This window comes from Ambystoma mexicanum, chromosome 7p (genome assembly GCF_040938575.1).
Source record: "Ambystoma mexicanum isolate Mex_15411 chromosome 7p, UKY_AmexF1_1, whole genome shotgun sequence".
Classification (NCBI taxonomy): domain Eukaryota; kingdom Metazoa; phylum Chordata; class Amphibia; order Caudata; family Ambystomatidae; genus Ambystoma; species Ambystoma mexicanum.
Window position 1 is genome coordinate 176,051,591 of NC_090939.1, and position 10,007 is coordinate 176,061,597.

Below are 10,007 nucleotides of genomic sequence, written 5' to 3' on the forward strand. Positions count from 1 at the left end.
ATTCCTCTAAGCAAAAAAGGGGATAAGGACATAAAACGGACACTCTGTGCATCCTAGTTGCAGGGTGAAGAAGAAAATGTTGCTTATAAGCCGCAACATAGTCTGTTAACTTTGGACTGAGACACGCTTAAACCTTGATTAGAAAGAATATGCCAAATTTTAACCAAGGACACATAAATTGGAAGAAGATACAGTACCCTGATTCCTTCCACACTGAGACCCTATTTGGAATCACTTATGGTGTCCCACAGTAGAGACATCACAAAGGACATAGTCACCTATTTCAACCTAGTGCATACTACATACCTGTCATTGGTAGGAAGGATCACAAGTGTCGCAGACTTTCTCCAAGATCCTGAAAACGAAAAAATCATAAAACAACTGCTTACTATCATTGCAGAACAATTCATTGTACTCCCCGAGTACAGTGAGAAAGAAGCAAATGTTCCCAACACAGGAAAAAATAAATGAGTTTATCATCACAGTGTTCCTTCGCATAATTGAAGACTGTCCAACAATTGTCGGAAGAACAACTGACACACGTACATTTCTGCGAGACCCAGCAAACACTGAACATTTAAACCATCCTCTAGATAATACCATCATTTTGGTCACACTCTACGCAAACGGACAGTGCAGGCATTGTTTACATCAAGGAAAAAACCTATGATCCTGAATCTCAATGAAGACCGAACAGATGTCCCTATCGCCAGAGGACAGCTGACTGGCACATAATGTTCTGTTTTGCCTAGTTACTGACTTTCCAGAGCTATTGGGGAGACCAATCGATGTTGGCAGCTACTATTGCACAAATGGGACCGCTACTGCATGGAGTCATGCTTCAAGTGGAACTTTCAAACTATCAGAGAGGTTTCCTGAGAAGATTGTGAAACCTCCCGCCGAGGGACAGATCGAGGAAGCAGAGTCGAGAGCTCCATTTGTTATTTTTCCCTATTTCTTCATACTGACTAGTGTCCAACATGTCCTCAGGACTGAAGCAGATTTGGGGGGTGGACTGGGAGCTCACCTACTTTGAACATGCACAGTAAAGGGACACACTGAAGTATTACTTAATTTGATTTCTTTTCCATAGTCTAACAAAGGAACTGTGTCCTGAATTAAAAGACAATTGCCACTTGCAACAAGAAGAAGGGGAACACCTTTGAACACCAGACACTCAAACTCAGAACTTGAAAAATGACATTAGATAAGGAAATACTAACATCAACATTGGTGAATGATCGAGATGGGGGTCCAGAGCAGCAACCTGGCCCTCAAACAAGAAGAGAGGCATCCCCACTTCTCTGGAAGGAAATGCTGTCCCCTCACATACCGAACCATAATGTACTTATGTATTGTATTTATTATTGTCCTACTGTCATTAACAATCAGAACTGCATTCTATATTGGTGCACAAAGCGTTCCAATTTCAGTGCACCCACCTAATGATATACGCATGAAACCCACAAAAACACCGAGACCCTATATAGTCATTCCAGTATCTAGAAGATCTGATGGTGGAATGAGTGAACTCGAAATGGATGTAATTAGCAACGATACACACACACTTGTGGTAACGAATGAGCAGGAAAGCCAGAGACAGGGTCGGCATGAAATGAATGAAGTAAAATCACTGACAACTAAACGCACACAAACACTGAGTGTACACGAAACAGGCCTAGCATCTATGACTGCAGAACCACAAACTAAAGCAGCAGAAGGGAAGAGACTGCCTGCCATAAGAGATGTCACAGAAGCTGTCATGAGAAAACAAAAAGAGTTAAAAGAAAAGCCAACAGAAGCAGTCATATCAGAACCTCTTGAGAAAACCAGGGCAAACTCAGAAAAACTCTCCAAAAGGACACAAATGTTAGTAGACTTACTATTCCCGCACATAGCCAAAGCAAGGAAACTGCATGAGGAACTGAAAAATAAAGCCGTAGAGACTGTATTGCCAAGCATATATGTTCCAACACAAGGGACAAATACCAGTTCCACAGTACAGCCATATATACCGGACCAGTGTCAGGCTGGTTGGCATGGGCATTTGCACGCAGCAGAGAAAAAATGCATGAAGAAAGGAAAAGCGCTGCCAGACTCCTGTCCACTCAAATGGCGCAGGTGAAGAGGCCTGCACCATGGACCAGGATACCTGAGAACCCTCCAGCAAGAAAAAGCCACACAGATGCATTCAGAGAGGTAGTAATAGCAAACTACATGAAAACCTTAAGAATCAAGAGAAACATGCATGAAGACGACAATGAACTGAACGATTACCTGGATAGTACAGCACACCTAGGAAACATTTGGTACCAGCACATGAAGGAAGTTGGAAGATGAAATTCTGAAGGAGAATGCTTCGTTTGTGCACTCCTACCGTACAGCATGGGGAAGTCCAAGAGCTTTGTGGCTGTAGAAATTGATGTTCAGACAGCACACTGTCTTTCACACGTAGCCATGTGCAAAACTAGAGGCCAGTTTATGGGAAGTGACGCTTCCTTAATATGGGCAACTTAAACAGCCTATCCCGATGAAGATGATTATGTTCAAGACATTAAAACAAGAAACAGAGCTCATACGAGGAATCATGTGATAAGATACGAGAAGCCTGGAGTTAAAGGAGCAGGACTAAGATGGGAAGTAAACCCGAGACTAAATGTCCAAGGAAAAACTCCAGAGGAAGCTCGAAAGTGGAAGAACAGAGCCCAAATGCAGATTTGGGGAACAGTGCTTTCGTCAGACGAATGGGAGAAAGGAGTGGTGATTTGCAGAGCATGGATGATCACTGGACTCTACAAAGAAATTGTTGACATTGTGCAGAATGGCTGCAAGCCATTATGGCCAAAACTTGCAAGGCTGCCGACATGGGTCGAAGACAGAGGAGGACCCTTGCAGATAGTGCCACTGGAAAGCCCAAAACTCTGTTTCAGAAATAATGGCACAAGAAAAATGGGAGAGAATCAGAACTGTGGACAGGTTTTTTTATGCTCCAGGAATGGTTCACGCAACTGCAGTAATTATGGATCATTATTGGGCATGTGGATCCAAAGCATACATCAGACTGCCAAAAAACTGGGGAGGCATTTGCACGATTGTGAATGTCCACGCTGCAGCATTGGTGATCCCAAAGAGTGACCTAAACATCGACAGCTTTCTGAAAGCAGATGCTCAACTGAGGAAGAAGAGATCTGTGGGACTGCTGAATAGAATGAAAAGAGAGAATTACCTTTCTGCCAAATCATAAGAAGCTTTTCATGCAATCCCATATGAACACAGGCTATTCAGCCTCACCTCATCAATGTTCATGACAATCTTCATGCCAAGATTTCAAGTTGGATCAAATACTAAATGATTGCAGATAACCAGATGGGAGTTACTGCAGACGATCAACACGACCATAAAAGGATTCAATGCAATCAAGGAAGAGCTAAGAGCCATCCGACTGATGACTCTCCAGAACAGATATGTACTTGACATGATCACAGCTATGGATGGAGGAGTTTGTGCAAAAATAGGAGAATCGTGTTGCACATTTATACCTTCTCACGATGAAGAAAATGGAACATTAACAGAAGCCATAGGTATGCTGACGAAGCTACAGAACCAGATGATCGATGAAACTGACAAAGTTGATCATGACAGCTGGTTTGGATCACTATTCTCTTGGGTCCCACAATGGATGGCAGACATATTCAAGTTTCTGGGAGCCCTGCTAGTGATGATATTACTAGGATTTTGTGTTATCACGATAATAATCTCGCAATGCCAGAAGACTGCAAAGAAAGCAATAGGGATGAAGATCATGATTGACGTCAAACCAGGATGGAAGCCCAGAGATCTGACTGATGAAGAAATAAGAGACTTTGTGAAGGCTAGCAAGCATGCACCAGAAGGTACAAAGTTGCTTTATACCAGGAAACGCAGGAATTATGTGGGAAGGTGGATTTATTGCAGCCCAAATGGACAATGTCAGCTGATGACATGGAACAAAGACGAACATGTAAGGACAGAAGGAAGCCTGAGTGGGGTAATAAAGATATGGACTCCAAAAAGGCACTTCTTCAAGCCATCATGTACAGAACCAGAAGATGAAGAGGGAATGAACCCAGAAGATGAAATGAAGATGAATATAGAAGAACCAAGTAAGATGAACCCAAAGGAGGAAGTGAAAGTGGTCGATGAATCGACCAGAGGGGGGAGTGTAGAGGAGGTCCCAAATATAGCTTGTATTCCAGTCGCCCATTTTGAAGTACCAAGAACATTCACACCGAAATATGTGACGTATGATGAGCAGATAAACCAGCAGAGAGCCGCAGTGGGGCTCTGCCCAGTACCTATTAGAAGAATGACACCTATTGAAGTACCAATAACCAGACAGCCATGGGCAGTAAGGTACCTATTAAGAAAACCCTACCAGCAAATGAAACGAAATGAAGATTGTTTAAGTCCTTTGCAGGAAGAACACAAAAAGTTCTTAATGGAAGACGAATGGTGACGTCACGAGGGTCTGAACTAACGCACCCATAGACGATATGACGACCCAAGAATGACAGAAAGAGATGAAACCATGAATAGAGATATTGTGAAACTAAAAGAAGAGAACATTGTAGAAATACAAGGGAGCTTAAACTGAAAGAAGGATGAAGATATTCAACCAGCTAACGCCTGTACATATGCTTGTAACCGCAAGAAGGTAAAGGAAACAGTGCGGCTTGCTATGCTAAGTGGAAGAATAGAGCAGCAAGCGCCATTGTACACAATCAACCTCAAAATGAAGCATGTTATACAAGTGTGAATCCACTTTGCATGAGAAGCAGAACCAACCCAGGTTATTATAGGCCAAATGCAAGAAGTTTCATATTTAGTAATACAAGGAAAAAGGCTGAATCGAAACTCAATGGAGGCAGCTTGTGCCGGGAAAGCCAAGGTCATATCAATAGAAGCTATGAACAGTAGCTACGTTTAATTGAAGCTAAGAACAGAATATCCTGCCACTGAATGAACAAGATAAGAAGGCGTAGGCAGGTGGCAGGGTGAAACGAAAATCAAATGCACAAATTGAAAGAAACGAGGTAAATCCATGGTGTGCTAGCACGTGACCAGCAGAGCGAGAAGAGGCACCGTTGCACACCTACGCTTGGCACCCACCCAGACAGTGATATCAGAACTTTTTCGAGACAAGAAGATGCAGTTTTGAGGCCAACTACAGTGAACTAATTGACACATAGCCCATAAAGTGATGATTGATTGTAGAAAGGCAGGGTGAATTCGGGGACACCCTGCACCTGTTTGACCATTCTGCGTGCTGCTAAGCAAAGTGGAGATTTATGCATGGGGTTGATGTCAACCCAATCACAATGGACCAAATAATCTAGGGTCCAATAGTTAGTAGAATCAATGAGACATCATACTTTTAGTGACATCTACAGTAGTCATTTTTGAAGGAAGAGCTTAGATGCCCACCTGACAGTATTTACCCAATCTCCTCACTCTGTCACCATATACAGATATAGCACCTATATTAAAGTTACCTTTTTCCAACCAATAGAATTGCATGATAACCTTTTTTTAAATTTTTTTATAAAAGTTATGTTTTGTATGAAGTTCGCAGGAGTTGAAGCGAGACGGCTGTCGCACCACTGTCGATTTCCATGTTTCCCCGTTTTTTGTACTCGTCATTAAACTGACTCCCCTTTGCCAAACCATTGAGTTGTCCGTATTGATTGGTGTTGGAGTAAGACAACCTGCACCCCCATCCATCTCGAGGTGCAGCTATCTCATCTTAAAGTACTGAAGAGCAAACTTCAACTCTATGGGCCGGCCGGGGTTTCTCGGTACAGACGGTTGAGCAGGATGGCATGGTTGACAGTGTCAAAGGCAGAAGAGAGATCAATCAGGATGAGGACGCAGGGGGTGCTGGCGTCAAGGTTAGAGAGCAGGTCTTCACGAATGTTCAGGAGAGCAGTTTCTGTGCTTCTGGCAGCTCTGAAGTCAAACTGATGATCATGGAGACAACCAACAGATTCAGTGAGGAGGTTAAGCTGGGACATGGACGGTTTCTCCTGGAGCTTGCCCAGGAAGGGAGTGATGGAGATTGGCCGATAGTTAGCTGTGTAGGAGGGGTCGGCAGAGGGTTTCTTAAGAAGAGGGTGCACAAGGGAGTGCTTCAGGGGGATGGGAAGACTCCAGTGGTGAAGGAGTGATTGCAGAAATCTGCCTGGGCAGGAGCCAGGGAGTCAATGTGGTCCTTGATAGTTTTGGAGGAACAGGGGTGAACCTGTTTCGACAAGACTTTCATAGATCGGACTTGTCTAGAAACCTTGCCTGCGGAGAACAGGAGAAAGGCAGAGAAGGAGTGAGGAGAGGTGGCTACAGAAGGGCCAGAGGAAGAGCAGGGAGTAGAGGGAGGGGATAGGAGGAGAGTGAGGACAGAATGTCCTCAGTTTTAGAGATGAAGTGAGAAGCCAGTGCCGTGCAGAGGGCCTGGGAAGGGACAAGGGAGGTTGATACTGCGGCAGGATTGGCCAGTTCCTTGCAGATTTGAAAGAGTTCAGCTGAGTTGTTAGATGCCGCAGAGACACAGGCTTGGATATGAGCTCTCTTCTTGGTTAGGACAGAGAGCCGGTATTGCCTTTGGAGCAGGCGGCAGGCCAGTTGCAGGAACACAATCTTGACTATTCCACTCCTACTCTAATAGGGGCTGAGAAAAATAAAACTTTTAACAATAAACTACATTTCTGCCTAGAGCAATAAAGGATTATACTGCCTTAAGTATGATAAAGGTATTTCAATCCTGATGCAACAAAAAGATAGGGGCTCTTTTCATATTGCCCGAACAGAGTGAAGTAACAGGTTAACAGGTTTCCACCCATTACCAACATGCTAAATTATTATAACCCAATAATTCAAGTAATTATATTTAACAAGAAATGACATACTGGTTAAGGGCCCGATTCATGGAAATGTGCACAGAAATCCCATAGGGGACACACGCCGAGACATACACTGCGCGAGCCTGTGCGCAGATCAAAAAATGTGCATCCGTGTATACAAGGAATCTACTGCGCAAAGTAACCGTATTTGCAAGTCTTGCCCAGAACACCAAGAAAGCACATAAAAGTTGTGAAGGCCTCATGGAAAAGCATTGTAGCAAACAATTCAAAGTCGAGTCAGAATGAAACTCAGCTAGCATAGCTGTGCTAGGAAGCTGAGGCTCATCAGTTAAGCAGAAACCAAGATAGGATACAATTAAAAGAATAATACAATAATACACTTGAATAGGTTGAGATGAGTACTCCCAAACACTCTCCTTATTCTCTAAAACCCTTTGTGTTTGTCTGTGATTCAAAACAAAAAAGACAGCCTCTCGTAGTCAATTTGAGGACCAAATCTCAATTTTTTCTAAAGTTGCGAAATGTAGACATACATAAAAAACGAGAGAAATAGCATCCATTGATCATATACATAAAACAATTCACCAATATACAGATTAAGTGATGCATAGGTTTGTGTAAAACAAAAGGAAACCTCTGAACTTTTCTATCACTATCTTAGATGACAGTAGTTTACACAAGACTAATGGACATTTGTGACATGGAGCAACATAGTGGGTGAAACAACATAATTGATTTTGAAAAACAGGGGTAATGTCCTGTTGTTTCTGTGATGCGTCTACACCAAGGTGTTTCAGCCGTCTAAATGGGCTTATTTTGCCTCATCATTATACAGCCTTCTTCAGGACGGGATGCTGTTTTTACTGAAAGTTCATGCTGTTAAGAAGGGATGGAGAATATAGTCAGGTGAGTGTTGGAGTATACAATGATTTTTATGAATTTATTACAGACTGTGTAATGAATAAACACAGCTTACCTGTGGATGAAAAATGTTGCCACCGGTACTCTCAGAGGGGAAGTAACACATCTATGTGGGTCCCCGTGGGTTCCTTTATTGAAAAAAGGAAGAAGAAAATAAAGAATGGGCGATTCTAAATATATGCCTCTTTCTCAGGACTTCTTTTTTGAGCACATGTCACAAGAAGCTAAGTGCATGATTACATCACTACGACTTTTATGGTAGAACCATTAATCTTACCTCTTTTACGAGGCTTCTATCTCATTAGTGTTCCAAAGCAGGCGAGAATTGCCAAATCTGGTCCCAGGTGGGTGTCCTACAATAGGGGCATATGTTTTAGGGACGGTCTGTCCGCGCTCAAACGTATCAAGTGCGGTCGGCGCGCAGTCCGTTAAATGCCTACCTGTGGAGCTTGTTGAACACTGTGCAGCCGATGCAAGCGTTCACACGAGAACGCTGAGTCATTCCTTTCGCGCGGAGCTCTGACAACAAGACGTTACTAACGCTGTTGCCAGGGTTCCAAAAGTAATTTATACGGACGGCCATCTTGGATTGGTATGTCGTTTTTGAAGAGACAACAGAGTCTGATGATGCCCACAAGGGCCTATAATTTCAAAAAAACTATTTTGGGAATTGTCCATTAAATGTAGGATGCTTTGATGTAATTTAGAATATATTTTTGAAAATAAATTACATACGGTGCGTTGCCATGGTTACCACGTATGAAATGCTTCAAAACAATTCGTTTTTAATCTTACTGATTATTGTAGAAATGCCAATTCTAATACACAATTTGGTGATAAAATATGTCCAGTGTCATATTCAGAGCTGTTGTACATGATAGGTAGTGTTCTGGATCTTGGACACATTCGACATGGATGCACAAAAATACTCATATGGTTTGTTCTGAAAAACCGTTGTTGAGTCACTAATTCAATTATACAGTTCAGTTGTAAAACAAACCCATTATCAAATTCAGAGTTATTGTGCTCTATTGATGGTGTTATAGATCTTCAAAACATTGATTACAAGTCACTTGATACAGAGACAAAGTATGGGTATCCACCCCAGTAACTTAGTGTCACAGAAGGTAACTACATTTTTTAATTTACACATTATTTGTAGATGGAGAAAAACTCAACACCCTCATTGGACTTCCCTAGCGCTTTGATGAAATTTCGTAGTTAAACATTAGTGTAGAAAAGATTTCCATTCTACTGAGATATTGAGTCCTGCCTCTATTGTGTCTAGTCTATGTACCCAGCGTTGTTCCAGTTGGGTTAGTGTTCTTCCTAGGTCTCCTCCCTGCTTAGCTGGTCTAACTTTCTGGATGATGAACCACCTCAGGTCAGTGTCTTTGTGGTCTTTCTACCAGAAGTGTTCTACAAGGGGTTTGTTGGCCACTTTATTTCTGATGCACGGTCGGTGTTCAGAGATCCGCATTTTGATTGGACGTATGGTTTTTCCTACGTATAGTAGATTGCATGGGCATGTTATTATATATATGACGCCCTTGGTGCTACAGTTTGTGTGATCTTTCATAGTCCATTTGACTGTTCTGTGCTCAAAAGTTTTCTTCTGTAGAGTCAAAGGGCAAGCTACGCAATGTCCACATTTATAATGTCCCACGACGGGGGGTACATTGCATAGAGTGTTCTCTGTTGATGGTGATGGCTCTAGAAAAGTGTGTACCAACGAGTCTTTTAGACTCTTATTTTTCTTGAAGGCGAAGCACGGGTTGTTATTGAGTGTGCCAGGTTGTCTTACCAAGTGCCAATTTTTCTTGATGGTTTTTTGTATTAACAGGCTTTAAAGGTCCAAAAGTGGTGACACAGACCATTTTTTTCAGATCCTTTTTAGGTCTTGTCTCCAGGCAGACCTCCCTGGGTGTGTGCCTTGCTCTTTTCTTTGCCTGACTGATGGACTTACGTGGATAACCTCTTTCTGTGAGTCGAGACTGTAGGTTGTCGGTGTGTTTTTTGTACATGTCGATGTCTGTGCAATTTCTGCGAATGCGTAGGAACTGTCCATATGGCAGATTATATTTTAAACCCATTGGGTGATTCCTTTGGAAATGCAATAGACTGTTCCGATCTGTCGGTTTACGGAATAGTTCTGTTTTTAGACGATCTCCAGATGAATATATATGCAAGTCC

The 10,007-nt window shown here is 42.5% G+C and overlaps 1 long non-coding RNA gene across 1 annotated transcript; it reads right to left on the reverse strand.

Annotated features, from left to right (window-relative positions):
- Positions 1-7,421: 7,421 nt before the first annotated feature.
- LOC138526537 (uncharacterized) lies at positions 7,422-8,324 on the reverse strand. The gene is made up of 4 exons (XR_011283613.1): positions 8,255-8,324; positions 8,092-8,167; positions 7,870-7,942; positions 7,422-7,769 (listed from the first exon to the last, which is right to left on the reverse strand). It is a non-coding gene; the product is annotated as an uncharacterized lncRNA (long non-coding RNA).
- Positions 8,325-10,007: the final 1,683 nt, after the last annotated feature.